The 16,756-nt window shown below is 35.1% G+C and overlaps 1 protein-coding gene and 1 non-coding gene across 2 annotated transcripts in view; both read left to right on the top strand.

The window, feature by feature from the left end:
• LOC101898782 (serine-rich adhesin for platelets) overlaps positions 1–16,756 on the top strand; it is a 364,178-nt gene that overhangs the window by 337,655 nt on the left and 9,767 nt on the right. The window lies entirely within an intron of this gene.
• On the top strand, positions 5,167–5,238 carry TRNAW-CCA (transfer RNA tryptophan (anticodon CCA)). The gene has a single exon. It is a non-coding gene; the product is annotated as a tRNA-Trp (tRNA).

Raw genomic sequence — 16,756 nt, 5'->3', positions numbered from 1 at the left:
TGGGAGCTATATCCAACCTGAACCGATAAAATTTGTCAGAAGTATTTCTGAGCTATATCTGATATCTGGTTCCAACTATCTTTGCTGTGAAGTGCATATTACGAATGTAGTGGACTTAAAACACCAAGTCGAATGAAACATATAAATGGGAGCTATGAACCGATTTTCATCAAATTTAGCATACTTACTTAAAGGCAAATTGTGCTAAAGTTTGCCAAATTTTGGCTTATATTACGTATTTGGAGCACAATAAAGCTATATATATGGGAGCTATATCTAAATCTGGACCGATTACCACAAATTAGGATCGATAAATAAATGCGACCTGCAATTTTTTCAAAAAGTACATTGGCAAACAGACGTGAAATCTTATGCTGATCAAGAATATATAGACTTTGCGGCGTCTAAAATACTTATTTTGACGAGTTACAAACGGAATGACACTTAATATAACCTCCATAATATGCGTAGTGAAGGATATACAAATCGATTGGAACTTTTATATATGTATATACTAAGTATTATTTCCATTTTTAATTCTTGTACAAATAAAGACACGTTGTCGAAACGTTTTTGACTTTTAGACTTTTCTCGGTATTTAACCGTACCCTCATACATGTCTACAAAGGGTATATATCATTTGACAAGGCCAAAACGTGCATCATATAAATAACGGTTTTAGGATATTTAGAGTCGATCTAGAATGGTGTCCGTCCGTCTGTCTGCCTGGTGCGCACAATAACTCACGAAGGTAGTATCCGATTTGCTCAAAACTTGGTACATAGTAATATTATTGTCCATCTTAGATAGAGTTCGAAGATGGTCCACTCCTTCGGCAATATAGGTCCACTCCTTCGGGTATATCCCCCACAAAAGGTCGAAATAAAAAAAATATATTTTGTTGTTGCAAAATGGTTAGGCTTAATCCCTTTATAAAAACAACAATAAAGGTATTAAGCCTAACCATTTAGCAACAACAAAATACTATGGTAACCCGAATAAACAAAGCCAACACTGTTCTAAAAAAAAAAAAAAAAAAATATATATATATATATATATATATATATATATATATATATATATATATATATATATATATACAGTTGCGGTCAAAAAAATAGCAGCGCACCCTATCATCAATAATTCATGCTTGTATTTTCTAACCTGTGCTTTTTTTTAATTCCACTACTGTATTAACCGTTATAGTATGTGAGTGCAAAACAAAACGAGTAATAATTTTGACATTTTTATTGCACTTGTTGTTGTATTATTGGATAGTTTCAAATAGTCCACTTATTAATGCAGTCTAAAAAATAGCAGCAGGTTATCAAAATCAGAAAATATCTTTAAAATCTCAAATTTTTCTTAATCAATCGAATTAAAAAGTAAGGAAATATACAAATTGTTGTGTTTTTAAATATAATTAGTTTTTTTTTTCTTGGTAAGTGGGACGAGGAAAGCACTGCAGTGAAGATACCCGGCGTTTGATAAAAAAATTAATATTAGAAGGGAAAACTTACAAAGAAATACAACATTTGTTGAACTGTTCTGCCAAAATGATCAGAAACGCAAAAATATATGAAAAGAAAATCGAAACTAGAGGTAGAAAGTCTGTGGTGTCAGAAAAAACCAGACGGATGATAAAAAATGCTAGCACCAAAAATCCGTTAGTGCCCGCCACAGAAATAAGAGACAGTGTTTGTCCTTCTGTTAGTGTAGAAACTGTTCGCAGAGTATTACGCGAAAACAATCTGTATGCACGGAGTCCGAGAAAGGTGCCACTATTGAAAAAAATACACGTCACAAAGCGATTGAAGTTTGCAAAATCACATATTGAATGGCCAATTGAAAAATGGAGAAACATATTATGGTCGGATGAGTCAAAAATTGTTTTATATGGTGGTACTGGTTCCCGACAGTATGTAAGACGTCCACAAAATAAAGAATATGATCCTAGATATACAACTAAAACGGTCAAACATGGCGGATCAAATGTGATGGTTTGGGCATGTTTCTCGTACTACGGAGTAGGGCCAATTTTTTGGATCAAAAATACAATGAATGCCACTCAATACGTTGAAATATTGCAAAATATTATGCTTCCATATGCGGAAGATGAAATGCCTTTAAAATGGACATTTCAACAGGATAATGATCCAAAACACACCAGCCGCTTAGCAAAACAGTGGTTTCAGGACAACAAGATAGATCTCATGGAATGGCCCGCTCAGTCACCGGATCTAAATCCAATTGAAAATTTGTGGTGCGATATAAAAAAGGAGGTGGCCATAGCCAAACCCAAAAATAATAATGAACTATGGAGCGTAATTCAAGGAGCCTGGCTAAAAATTCCATGCGAAAGATGCCAACATTTGGTCACTTCAATGAAACGTCGCTGTGAAGCAGTGATACGCAACAAAGGTTTTGCAACAAAGTATTAATTTCTAGGGAATAATGCACTTTACATTAATAATAAGGTTTACAGTTTAATAGAAGGAAATTAAATGAATTTATGTTAAGTTTTTATTACAACTGCTATTTTTTTGACCGACTTCATTTCGAAAATGAGTTCTATTTAACACAATATTTTGAAAAAACAAAACTTTTCGGTTTTATTACAATATAAATAATAAATGATAATGTAATACCATTAAATATTGCAACGAACATTACGCCATTTCAAAGAAAAAATTGGGTTTCTTAAGTAGGAATATTTCAATGCATTGCGCTGCTTTTTTTTTGACCGCAGCTGTATATATATAGTGCTAGGCCAGGTCCCACAATGGATAATACCGATCCACTTTTTCTGTAACCTCCCCCACAAAAGGTCTAAATTTTGAATAACTATAACTCTTATAAAATGAGTCCGATTGTCTTCAAATTATACACATCACAATATTTTTATTAACTCAAGCGAAGGGTCAAAATTTTGAATAGCCATGAAGTTCATAAATCGCGAAATTAACATCCGATTCCATTCAGACTTGGTACATCTCAATATTTCTATCAACACAAAGCCTGTTATAAAGACCGTAGAGATCGGACCATTTCTTCTGGTACCTCCCCCATAAGGGGTTGAAAATTTTGAAAAACAAATGCTCAAAGAAAGCGAAATAAGCATTTAACTCTCTTCAAATTTCACACATACAAAAATTTTTCCCACAAGGGCCATAATTTTCAATACTTATATCTATCATAACTTGCGAAAGAAGTCGGCGACTCTTTACAACTTGCTGTATCTAAATATTTCTCTCAACCAGAAAACTGAGATGAATATGGAATTTATGATTTCGCATAAAATTGGATATAAATGTTCGATTTTCTTGTAATAACAATATTGTGTATCTTTATTAGATAAAGTATGAAAATCGAATAATTCGGTCGACTATATCTGGTACCTCACGCATATTTTAACATTTTCTAAAAATTATCACATATATCATGTAAAGTGAAGGAAGTAGTTGATGTAGTCCAAAGCTGACACTTCGAAATATTTATATCATATTTATTAAGGTCATATACGAAATGGACAATATCGGTGCATTCTTTGGTAACATACTCCATAGAGGGTCAACAATTTGAATAATCCTAACAGAGTCAAAATATATTTAAATAATCGAACATTGGCGGAGAGTGTACATCTGTAAAACCGATTGATTCTGTTTAACTTGTTATGCTCTACACCACATAGAGGTGAGGGTATTATGTCTTTGTGCATTTGTTTGTAACATTGAGAAGGAAGTGAGATACTCGTAGACCAATAGTTATTTCTGAGGATCTTCATAGAAAAACCCCGTCTGAGTCGATTTATGCATGTCAGTCCGTCTGTCTGTCCATGTATTCTTGTGAACAAAATGTAGATCGCATTTATTAACCGATTGAGAATTTTTCAAACAATATTCGTTTGGCCCAGGGACGAACCGTATTAAAATTGTAAAATAATCGGATCATATTTAGATATAGCTCCCATATATATCTTCTAACTATTTCGGGTTATTGTGGATCAAATAGCCAACATCAGTTCAAATGACCTGAATTTTGGCATATCCGACCGAATTCAGTCTAGAAGCAAGTACATTTGTACAAATTTGTTGAAAATCGGTTAAGATATAGCTATATCTCCCATATATAGGTTTCATCCGATTTGGTGTTTAAGTCCCTCACATTCGTAATTTCGGGACGTACGTTTCCATTTTATGGAACTCGGCTCCGATATATATTTGGTTAATATAATCCGTCTCGAAGTGATATCATGCACTCTATAGCAATGTTAATTGATTGGTATAAAAGATTAAAATGTCTCCGTCAAATTTAGTGAAAATCGATTCGGAATTGAACATGCCTCCCATATATTAGTTCCCTTTGAAACCAAACAATAACTGATCTAAAGCCAAATGTTGATAGGTGGTATGATCTACTTCATATAAATTATTTTGTTACGGGAAATCTACTAAATATGCATTGTGGTGTAGGGTATCACATAGTCGGTCCCACCCGACTTTTGACTTTTCTTATTTAAATGCAAATTGAAATAACGAAAAACGATTTATTTGTTCGACAACATCATTTTTTTATCTATCAGAAAGGTGTAAAAATCCGGCCATAACATTATAATGAGCACATTTTAGACGTCTGCGTCGATCCCTGTAAATGTCTGCATGAATGCCATGGGAAAGGGATATGTGTTAATTTTCTTAGAATTTTCGGCTGATTGGCAATCTTAAAACACCCTCCATGCCGTGTATGGTCAAGGAAAATAAAAATTTTTGTGATCTTGAAGATACTACATTTACTAGCGAAAAATTACGCAAATTAAAATTACCAAACAAAAGTTAGTCTTTTTTACAAAACACAAAATTTTAAATGTAAGGAAATAAAATAAATCTACCAAAAATGGCAACACTGTTTCAAACCGACATAGTTAATGTGATTATCATCCATCCATCAGTCAATCGTACGAGTGTGAGGCCACGAAAGCACACAACACTTGTACGGCCACTAAATTATCAACTGAAAAAAAAACATTTATAAATAGAATTTGTTTAAAAGTAATTTTATGTGAGTCACAAACAAACATACGATTGAAATTGAAAGCGTGTGAGGGGAGATCTTGTGTTTGGCGGAATGTGTTTGAAATACAGTAATGAGAAACGTGCTGACACGGTAGACTCCGTGGCGCAACGGTAGCGCGTCTGACTCCAGATCAGAAGGTTGCGTGTTCAAATCACGTCGGGGTCATAATACAATAACCGAAATAATAATATTTTGTTGAAATTAACGAGGTGTTGGTTTATTTTTAAAAAAATTATGCAGTTAACAGACTAAAGGTTCGCATTTAAATTTGAATAACCTAAAAAATCAGAATTTGTAAGAGGCCGTTAAAATATGACAGGAAGTATATTGTAGAAAAATGTTTAATTTATACTAAAAACCTGTTGTTATTTAACCAATTATAAACAGGTAAAATAGCATCAGTCAGTTCTGCCGACAGTTGTATATCCCCAGCCATAACTTATGATTATTCAAACAGTTGACTCTGTATGGGGGAGGTTTCGAAGCAGTTGGCCAATATTGATCAATTAATATCTGACCTAAGACTGATATAAATATTAAAACTTGACAGATTTGGACTATATCGAACACTTCCTATGAGCTTTGTGCAAATTTTTGGAAAATGTGGAAATATGAGTGAGATAAGAGATATAGAGGTCCGAAGTATTCCATTTTCATACTTCATCTAATACAGACAAACAAAATTTGTATGTGCATAATTTGAAGGAAATCGAACATTTATATCTAATTTTATGCGAAATCATAAATTCCGATAAATCACATATTCATATCAGATTTTTGGTGAAGATGTAGCAAGTTGTAAAGAATCGCCGACTTGTTTTGCAAGTTATGACAGATATAAGTATTGGAAATTGCGACCCTTTGTGGATGAGGTACCAGATCTTGTGTTAGCAAAAATGTTTGTATGTAGGACATTTGAGGAGATAGAGGATGGGTTTGGACGCTTTTTCGCTTTCTTTGACCGTTTTGTTTTCAAGATCTTGAAACCTATGTGGAGGAGGTACCAAAAGGAATGATCTGATATCTACCATATTTGTAACATATCTTGTGTTGATGGAAATCTTGAGATGTGCCTGATCTGAATGCATTGAAAGCATTGTGTATACTCAAAATTTGTACCCTTTATGGGGGAGGTACCAGAAGGAGTAGACCGATATATCCCATCTTCAAACCAGACCTTGGCCTAATAAAAATATTGTGATGTGTGTAATTTGAAGAGAACTGAATGCTTATTTCGGATTTTATGATCGTTTTGGTTATTCAAAATTTTAACCCCTTGTGGGGGAGGCACTTGATGGAGTGGACCAATATAGTCCATTTTCGTACCTGACTTAGTATTGACGCAAATACTAGGATTTGCAAAGTTGGAGCAAAATCGCATTATCGTTTCTCGTTTCTGTGCAGAAAATATATTTTTTGAAAATTTCGACCTTTTGTGGGAGAGGTACCACAAGGAGTGGACCGATATTGCCCATCTCCGAACTCGATCTAAGTCTGACAAAAATATTACGATGTATGTTTGGAACAAATCAGATACTCCCTTCGAGAGTTATCGTTCCCACCAGCCAGCCAGACAGACGGACGGACGGACATCGCTAGATCGACTCCAAATGTCCTGAAACGGATTTAGACCAAAGAGACCTACGGTCTAAAACCGTCATTTCGAATTGGCACGTTTTCACCGTATCAAATTATATATAAAACTGCAACCAACTTTAGACTGTTGTCATTTCTAAGCCACTCGTCCGACCGCTGTTAAAATTATTCCAGTAGCAGCTCATTATATTGTTTACAAGCACTTTGGTGAGAATTTTCCAGAAAAAAAGTTATTCGTGGATGGAAGAAAACAGCAAGATCAGCAGAAATGGTTCGAAAAGTAAAGAAGCGACTTGATCGGAACCCGCGTCGCAGTGGCCGAAAAATGACTCGTGAGCTGAACATATCGCAATATTTCATTCGACAAATATTGAAAAATGAGCTCGAGCTTAAGCCATTGAAATTCCAAAAAGTGCACGAACTTACACCGCAACAGAAAGGAAATAGACTCAGTAGAGAACTAAAGAGTTGCTTCGCTTGGCCGAAAGTGGTGAACTGCCGAATTTGGTTTTCTCCAATGAGAAAACATTCGTTGTCCAGCAGTTTGAAAACAAACAAAATGATCGTGTTTACTTGCCAAGGAAGTGCTGGGAGCTGAAAATGTGCACCTTCGGTTGGCCACCAGAACTCAAGCGCCGGCCATGGTGATGGCGTGGGCCCCCATAACAGCCGATGGTCGCTCTTCTCTCGTATTAATTTACCGTGGCATCAGAATAAAATCCGAATATTATCGCGAAAATATTCTGGAGGGTGTATTAAAGCCCTGGGCATGCAAACATTTTGGCCTCAGACCTTGGACATTCCAACAGGACTCAGCATCATCGGATTCAGCACGCGCCACCCAAGAATGGTTACGAAATGAGGTTCCTCGCTTCATTTCCAACGCACAATGGCCACCAAAATCTCCGGATACCATTCCGATGGACTATTGTGTCTGGAGTATTTTGGAAAGCAAGGATGGCACTAAAAAATACCAAAGTGTCGATCACCTCAAGCAAGCGCTTCGCCGGAAATGGGACAAAATAAAGCAGAGCAACATTCGGGCAGCGTGTGACGATTTCATTGGCCATTTGAAGGCCATAATTCGTGCCAAAGTAACCAATTCGAAAAAATCTAAACTTATTTTTAAATTTGATGCTATTTCCGCATCATTTTTCCACAGGCTTGTCTAAAAAATGTTATTTGTAGCCCGTAATGAGTTCTAACTCCGGTGGCAGAACAATAAATATTTAGATACGTGTTTTCCTATAACGCACATATAACGGTACCCACCGATATTTTCTATGTTGATAATCCAAGTCACAATTACCCACGAAATTGTCTCAAATTGAATATATAATATTCGCAATAGTTAACAATCATTGTGGTATAAATTGTCCCGTTTTAGTATGGTCCCCATAAAACGGCGACACCCCTCTTTATGGGTTTTTTTAAAGGTTAACTTCATTATCTAATAGGTCTTACTTGTATGTGTAGTTTAAATATTAACACGTTTAAATCCCGGCACCGCCGAACGTCATGTTTTTTACTAGTTTGTTTTTTACATTACCATGATGGGTAATATGCGACATATACGGAAAAATTCCGGCTTATGTTTGTAACCTTTTATAGGAGGATTGTAAATCTTACGACCTAATAATTGCAACTAAATTCTTTGAATGCTACAAATTGGGCGCCACTATTATGACTCGATACAAACCAATATCAAACATACGAAAAAGTACAACAAGCCGAAGTCAAAATACTTTCCTCAATGTTGTGTGGTCTTACATAAATTCTTCCGACAGGTAACCTATCCCTGGCCGTTAACTTAAAAATTATTAAAAAAAAAAAACAACAAAAATTATTAAAAATTGAGACAGTAGAAAAGAAGAAGTTTCCAAAGAAATAACCCTTTCGTCCAGCCAAAATATTTGCCACACTTAATTCCTGGAAATGACAGTTTCACAATTTCTCGCATCATATATTTCGAAAATTAATATTTTTATAATATTTTGATATGCCACTAACGTTTAACCCTCCAATACAAATTATTTTACAACATATGATCTATAGATAAGAAATTGGCATAAAAATATAAATACATGCACACACACACACACACACACACACAAGAAACAAACCCTATTTGTTATGACTTTTTAAAATCCATCCATCCATCTCATAGTTACTAGCTGTCTGCTTCATTCTTGTTATCTCTTATTAAATATGTTATTATGTTTTGTTCATAAATACCCATCAAATGCAAAAGAAGGAGACAAGAAAGAAACTGAAAAAAGTAAAACATAAAATCAAAACGTTATTTATAGCCGACAGGGTGGTATTTGAACGGATATTGCATTTATTATACACAATTTGATTGATTGCTTACCGCAATCACATTGAATTAGTACACTCGTCGACATTTGAATAGGTACAGTAATAACGGAGGTGGATAGGGAGGAGTAGAAAAGCCTCGGGTAAGGATAGACTCTTTTTTTGGCATACATTGGGAATAAGCAAAAGTCATGTGTTTGTTTCGGAATTAAAGCTCTCAAACAAAATCCTTAAATTCCAAACAGGAGTCATTGAAGAACTGCAGGATAGATGTACCAAAGGGGGTTTTTATACCCTACACCACATAGAAGGAAGCGAGAAAGACCCATAGTTACTTTTGAGGATCTTCATTGAATCACTTTCTGAGTCGATTTATGCATGTCACTCCGTCTGTCCATCTATTTTCGTGAACAAAATGCAGGTCGCATTTATTATCCGTTTGAGATGAAATGTTCCAAACAATATTTGTTTGGCCCAAGGACGCACCCTATTGGTGAGAATTGTTCAAATTTAGATATAGCTCCCATATACATTTTTAACCGATTCCGGGTTAAGTGTGAGCCAAATTTCCAGTATTAGTCCAAATTACATGAATTCTGGTATATCCGACCAAATTCAGTCTAGAAGCAAGTACATAAAATTTTGTGAAAATCGGTTCAAATATAGCTATAGCCCCCATATATATGTTTCATCCGCACTCCAGAAGATTAGGATATAGCTCCCATATACATCTCTATACGATATCAGGTTTATTGTGCACCAAATGGCTAATGTCAGCATAAGCGTAACAATGATATTTGGTACCAGATATCATTTACAGCTCTGAAATAAGAAGAAAGTGCATCAAACTCGGAGACAATCGGTTCAGATATGGCTATAGCTCCCATATATATGTTTCATCCGTTTTGGTGTTTAAGTCCCCCACATTCGTAATATGCACCCCACAACAATAGTGTTTAGTATAAGATACAGCCCAGAAATACCTCTGCCAAATTTCATAACGATCGGTTCAGATGTGGATATAGGTCCCATATATATCTTCAACCGATTTCGGCTTAATTGTGTACCAAATGGCCAATATCTGTCAAAAAGTACCAGATATCTTATATAGAGCTCGGAAATACCTCTGCCAAATTTAATCGGGAACGGCTAAGATTTGGATATAATTCCCAAATATATCTAATATGGTTAATATCAGCCCAAATTGAGTGAATTTCGGGACGAACGTTTACATTTTGTTGATCTCGGCTCCGATATATATTTTTTAATATAATCCTTCTCCAAGTGATATCATGCACTCTATAGCAATGTTATTTGGTATAAAAGATAAAAATGTGTCCGTCAATCCAATTCCGAATTGGATATGTCTTACATTTTCCCTCTGAAACAAAATAATAACTTCTGTAAAGCCAAATGGAGCTCTACTTAATATGCATAGTGGTGTAGGGTATCATACTGGTTTCAAATGGTCTACTTGGTGATCGTAAAGGGTATTACTTCGTAATTTAAAATTTATATTTGGTGTCAGGTGTCAGTATTAGAGTCAGGGAGCTAAATATAGTTCCGAATATGGTGCATTAGGCTAATTATTTAAATAATTTTATCGTCATCGGCATATTTACTTAAAAGTTCATCAGTATATTGCGGAACAACCTTACCTACTCCCAATGATCCAAGGGCCCATTGAACAGGTCGTGTAAATCACAATGAAAAAATACAATTGAAATCAAAAGCCCTCATAAAGCCAAAGTGTTTTTTACGTTTTCATAAATTAATATCAGAATTGGCTTTCATTTTGAAAATTCAGATGAAATCGGCTGGTCTTATCGGATACTTAGATGGTCGTGATTAGTCAATTATCAGGGTTAATACTTTTCTTGACAAATACCCGACAGTGTATTTTATTGGCCCTAGCCATACGACATGGTTGCGATTTTCTATCGAAACGAACAGATGTATCAACAAATAAACAAACCTTAATATTTCGACAGAAAAAATATTGGCTGTGGTTGTCGATGGAGTTGGCCAAAACAACAAAATCCCTGCACAATAAATGTGCCACCAACATATGTACATGAATACGTTATGTGTTTGAAAATACAAAAGTGTTAGTGTCGAAATATGAATGCTGCATAAATAAGGATTTTATTCAGAGGACTAACACTACATACATACAATTGTGTGTGCACATATACATACATATGCCCCCATCATAATCGCATCAATGTCTGACAATAATTCTATGGACATACCAGCAGCAGCATTTTTCTGCGGTGGGTGTCGACAACAGAAGCCAACTATACAAAAATAAACAGAACGGCAACGGCAAAATGTCCTGAAAATTTTGGGTAAAGTGAAATCAAATATGAAAATATGAATGTGTCTTTATATCCTTTGTTGTTGTTATTGGTGTGGCTGCTCTTGTTGTTGCAAAAGAGTGAAGGGTGGTGGCTTCAATCCTCTTTATTTATAAGTCAAATGTTGCACAATGGGGTGGAATTTATTTTTTTATTTATTTATATATTATATATTTATAATATTATAATATTATATTATTTATTTATTAATGGAAATCAAAGATAATATATTGGGATATTCAGGGTGAGATAAAAAAACTGCAACAAAGTCAAAAGTCATAATTTTTACATTTTTTTCAGATTTTATTGATGAAATGTCGGAAATAGCATCAAATTTTAGAATAAGTTTGGATTTGTTCGAATTGGTCACCTTCGGCACGAATTATGGTCTTCAAACGGCCAATGAAACCATCACACACTGCCCGAATGTTGCTCTGCTGTATTTTTAGTGCCAACCTTGCTTTCCAAAATACTCCAGACACAATAGTCCAACGGATTGGTATCCGCAGATTGTGTGCTGGAAATGAAGCGAGGAACCTCTTTTTGTAGCCCATTTTGTGCGGCGCGTGCTGAATGCAATGGTGCTGAGTCCTGTTGGATTGTCCAAGGTCTGCGCCCAAAATGTTTGCTTGCCCAAGGCTTTAATATACCCTCCAGAATATTTTTGCGATAATATTCGCCATTTATTCTGTGCCACAGTCGATTAATACGAGCGGAGAGCGACTATTGGCTGTTATGGCGGCCCACACCATCACCATGGCCAGCGCTTAAGTTCTGGTGGCCGGCCAACCAAAGGTGCACATTTTCAGCTGACCTCTTTGGCAAGTAAACACGATCATTTTGTTGTTGTTTACAAACTGCTGGTCAACGAATGTTTTCTCATCGGAGAAAACCAAGCGTTGCGGTGTAATTTCTTGCACATTTTGGAATTTGAATGGCTCTACCCCGAGCTCATTTTTCAATATTTGCCGAATGGAATATTGCGATATGTTCAGCTCACGTGCCATTCTTCGGCCACTGCGACGCGGGTTTCGATTTAGTCTTCTTTACTTTTCGAACCATATCGTTACCAGTATCACGGTAACGAGCGATGGTATACCATCGTATACGAGACACCAAAGATTTATTCACGTTTAAATGCTGGGATGCGCTATAGATAGCCACTTGTGGTTCTCCAATATAAAGAGATCACACTATCACGCTTGAATTCCATTACGAATAACTTTTTTTTGGAAAATTCTCATTCTTAAAATACGTGTAATAAATTTTGTCCAGGTCGATTCAGATTTGTATATAGCTCCCATATATATCTTCAACCCATTTCCGGTCAATTGTTTACCAAAAGGTCAATATCAGCCCAAATGACCTGAATTTTGGCATATCCGACCGAATTCAGTCTAGAAGCAAGTTCATCGAAATCGGAGAAAAACGGTTCAGATATTTGGCGATTGGGCGTTTAAGTCCCTCACATTCGTAATATGCACTCCACAACAATGATATTTGGTACCATATATCTCTTAGAGCTCGGAAATACGTTTGCCAATTTCGAGATCGGCTAAGATTTGGATACAGCTTCCATATATATCCTTAATCCGATTTCAGGTTTATTGTGCAAATAATGGCTAATATCAGCCCAAATGGAGTGAATTTCGGGATGTACGTTTCCATTTTGTAGAACTCGGCTCATATATATATTTTTAATATAATCCTTCTCGAAGTGGTAAAATGCCATCTATAGCAATATTATTTGGTATAAAAGATTAAAATGTATCCGTCAATTTTTGTGAAAATCGATTCAGAATTGGATATGCCTCCCATACATTAGTTCCATCTGAAACCACACTATAACTGCTCTAAAGCCAAATGTTGATAGGTGGTATGATCTACTTCAAATAAATTCTTTTGTTACGGGAGCTCTACTAAATATGCATGGTGGTGTGGGGTATCATATAGTTGGTCCCGCCCGACTTTTGACTTTTCCTTTCGTTGCATATTAAACAAATTCCAATCTTTCAATTTATGAAAAATTTAAGATTTAAAAATTCCGACTGTTACAAAGGTAAAAAATTACATATATCGTATATTCACACCAATTTCAGCGAACATTCTAACACCCTTTCTAGTCTTGCTCAAGTCTATAAACAATCCCAATGTGCACATATTCCTTAGTAGCTTGAAATTGTTGTTATGCTTGGGGTATTGATTTTTGGTTTCTGTTTCGAATGATGAATGATTTGTAACAACATCAACAACAATGGCGTTATACATATAAACATACATGAGTTGTTACAGTATACACAATTTCCAACAGCATGTGGTGGCGAAATTTAAAAGTCGAAAAAAGGCTCTGACCGTTATGTATCTATTTATTCTATCTATGTATCTATTTATTTATTTATTACTATGATTTATAATTGGGGAAATAGTTGTGGAAATAATATTAAATCAATAAACTAAAGCTTTCATTGAAAACCGAACAAGTTAAAATTCTTGAATTATTGGAATATTCCTAAATTAAAATTAGTTAATTCTTTGCAGTTTCTCACTGTAAAGATTCGACACAAATTGTAAGAATAAGCCGTTAATCCTAGTTCTTAATTTTCATATTTGCCAAGCTGATAACTTTGTATCAAATCCACTTCATAACATGTCGGAACATTGTATAAGTAGCAGCACAATAACAAATAAAATTTAATCTTCTTTCCTAGATAAGAGACCACATAATTTGTGATGTTTCTGGCTAACGTAACTCCTTCTCCTACTCACATAACAGATAATAAATGGTTAATTTAACCAGAGATTCCAAATATTTCATTTAACACCGATTCATTTCGAGGTCATAAATTTCATTTACCAGATGTGGAAAAAAATGGAAATGTGATTAGAGAATAAATAATACTTCAATGACAGAATAAAAGGAACTTGAAACATGGTTTAACTTAAATTGAATTCAAAATATGTGGAAAAATATATCATCTACTGTATTTGTTTTGGTCAGCTGTTTTATCGTATGATATTCAAATCAATGTATTCAATTTAAAAGATAATTATTCAAAAACAAAATAAAACCAGTAAAGAAAGTCCTAAAGTCGGACAGGACCGACTTTATAATACCCTACACCACTTTGCTAATCTAGTAGAGCTCCACATAATAATTAAAAGTTTTTATGGGAGAATTCAATCATACACGCTATGATTATAATTATAATTTAAAGTTCAAAGGACCAAATATGCCGAAGCATTTGTATCTTTTAAATTCGGACTTGTATTGCCCATTTGGTGCAAAATTAATTTAAAATCAGATAAAGATATATATGGGAGCTATATCCAAATCTGAACCGATCTCGAAAACATTTTGCAAATATATTTTTGACCTGTATATGATATATTTCCTGAAATATCGTTGTTACGGAATGCATATTACGGCTGTGGGTAACAAATACTAGAAATCGGATGAACAATATATATGGGAGCTATAGCCATATCTGAACCGATTTTGATCAAATTTGGCATACTTATTTTCAGGGATGATTTGGTTGTATGTGCAAAATTCCATACAATTCGGGCTGATATTACACGTTTGGTGCCCAATAAAAGGCAAATCGGACGAAGATATATATGGGAGCTATATCTAAATTTTTACCGAATATCTCCAATTTCAATAGGGTTCGTCCTTGGGCCAAGCAAATGATTTGTGCAAAATTTCATCTCAGTCGGATAATAAATGTGACCTGCATTTTGTTCACAAGAATACATGGACAGACGGACGGACGGAGAGACGGAGAGACGGACTGACATGCATAGATCAACTCAGAAAGTGATTCTATGGAGATCCTCAATTCGGTCGTAGGTGCCAAATTTCATCCCATTTGGACAAATAATAGACGTTTGGTGCACAATAAAAGGTAAATCGGACAAAGTTATATATGGGAGCTATATCCAAATCTGAACCGATCTCGATAAAATTTGGCAAAGATATTTCTGAGCTGTATTTGATATATTTCCCTGAATATCGTTGTTACGGAGTGCATATTACGGTTGTGGGTAACAAATATAACAAATCGGATGAATAATATATATGGAAGCTATAGCTATATCTGAACCGATCTGAACCAAATTTGACTTACTATCTTCTAGACTAAATTCGGTCCTAAGTGCCAAATTCCATCCCATTTGGACTAATATTAGACGTTTGGTGCACAATAAAAGGTAAATCGAAGTTATATATGGGAGCTATATCCAAATCTGAACCGATCTCGATAAAATTTAGCAAATGTATTTCTGAGCTGTATTTGATATATTTCCCCAAATATTGTTGTTGCATAGTGCATATTACGGCGGTGGTGGACAAAAATAACAAATCGGAAGAACAATATATATGAGAGCTATAGCTATATATGAATCGATTTCGATCAAATTTGGCATACATATTTTCAGGCCTAATTTGGGTGTATATGCAAAATTCCATACAATTCGGGCTGATATTACACGTTTGGTGCACAATAAAAGGCAAATCGGACTAAGATATATATGGGAGCTATATCTAAATTTCGACCGATTATCTCCAATTTCAATAGGGTTCGTCCTTGGGCCAAACAAAAGATCTTTGCAAAATTTCATCTGGATCGGGCAATAAATGCGACCTGTACTTTGTTTACAAAAATACATGGACAGACGGACAGACGGACGGACGGACAGACGAACGGACGGACTCAGACTCAGAATGTGATTCTATGCAGATCATCAAAACAGAAACAAACAAATGCACAAAGACATAATACCCTGACCACCTTGTGGTGTAGGGTATAAAAACAATTAAAAAAGGACCTAAATTCGGCCGGGTCGAACATTTAATAGCCTTCTCCATTTGGAGGAAACTTGAAAAACTTTTAAAAATTTTCGTCGAAAAAAACGATTTAAATGAGCTCAGTTCGCTATACTATAAAAATACCGAATATTGCGAAATATCATTATATGGTGGCTATACAAAAACGTGGACCGACATGACCCTTTTACGGAACCAACCTGCCTATTGGCAAAATACACTTGTGTGCAAAATATTCATATTTATATATTTTGTCTCTGTGTGCCAGTTGATTAATATAAAGCATTTTGAAGCGATGGTCGGTAAAAAATATTATTTACAACAGTTTAAGTTCGGCCGTTCGGAACTCTGAATATACTCCACCATTTGGAACTAATTTGAAAATTAAAAATTCTGTTAAAATCTTAAAAATACCGAATATAGCCGTTATATGGGATGCATACGAAGACGTGGACCTGCATAGACAATTTTGTCATAAGGCATTAGAATATAGAAATACGAAACAGGGAAAAATCCGGTGAATCTTAAAAATACCGAATATAGGGAGGTAGTGATATATGGGGCCTATACGAAGACTTGGACCTGCATA

The sequence above is a fragment of the Musca domestica genome, unplaced genomic scaffold (genome assembly GCF_030504385.1).
Source record: "Musca domestica strain aabys unplaced genomic scaffold, Musca_domestica.polishedcontigs.V.1.1 11, whole genome shotgun sequence".
Classification (NCBI taxonomy): Eukaryota; Metazoa; Arthropoda; class Insecta; order Diptera; family Muscidae; genus Musca; species Musca domestica.
Note: the sequence above shows the minus strand (reverse complement) of the source record. Positions and strands in the feature narration are given on the sequence as shown.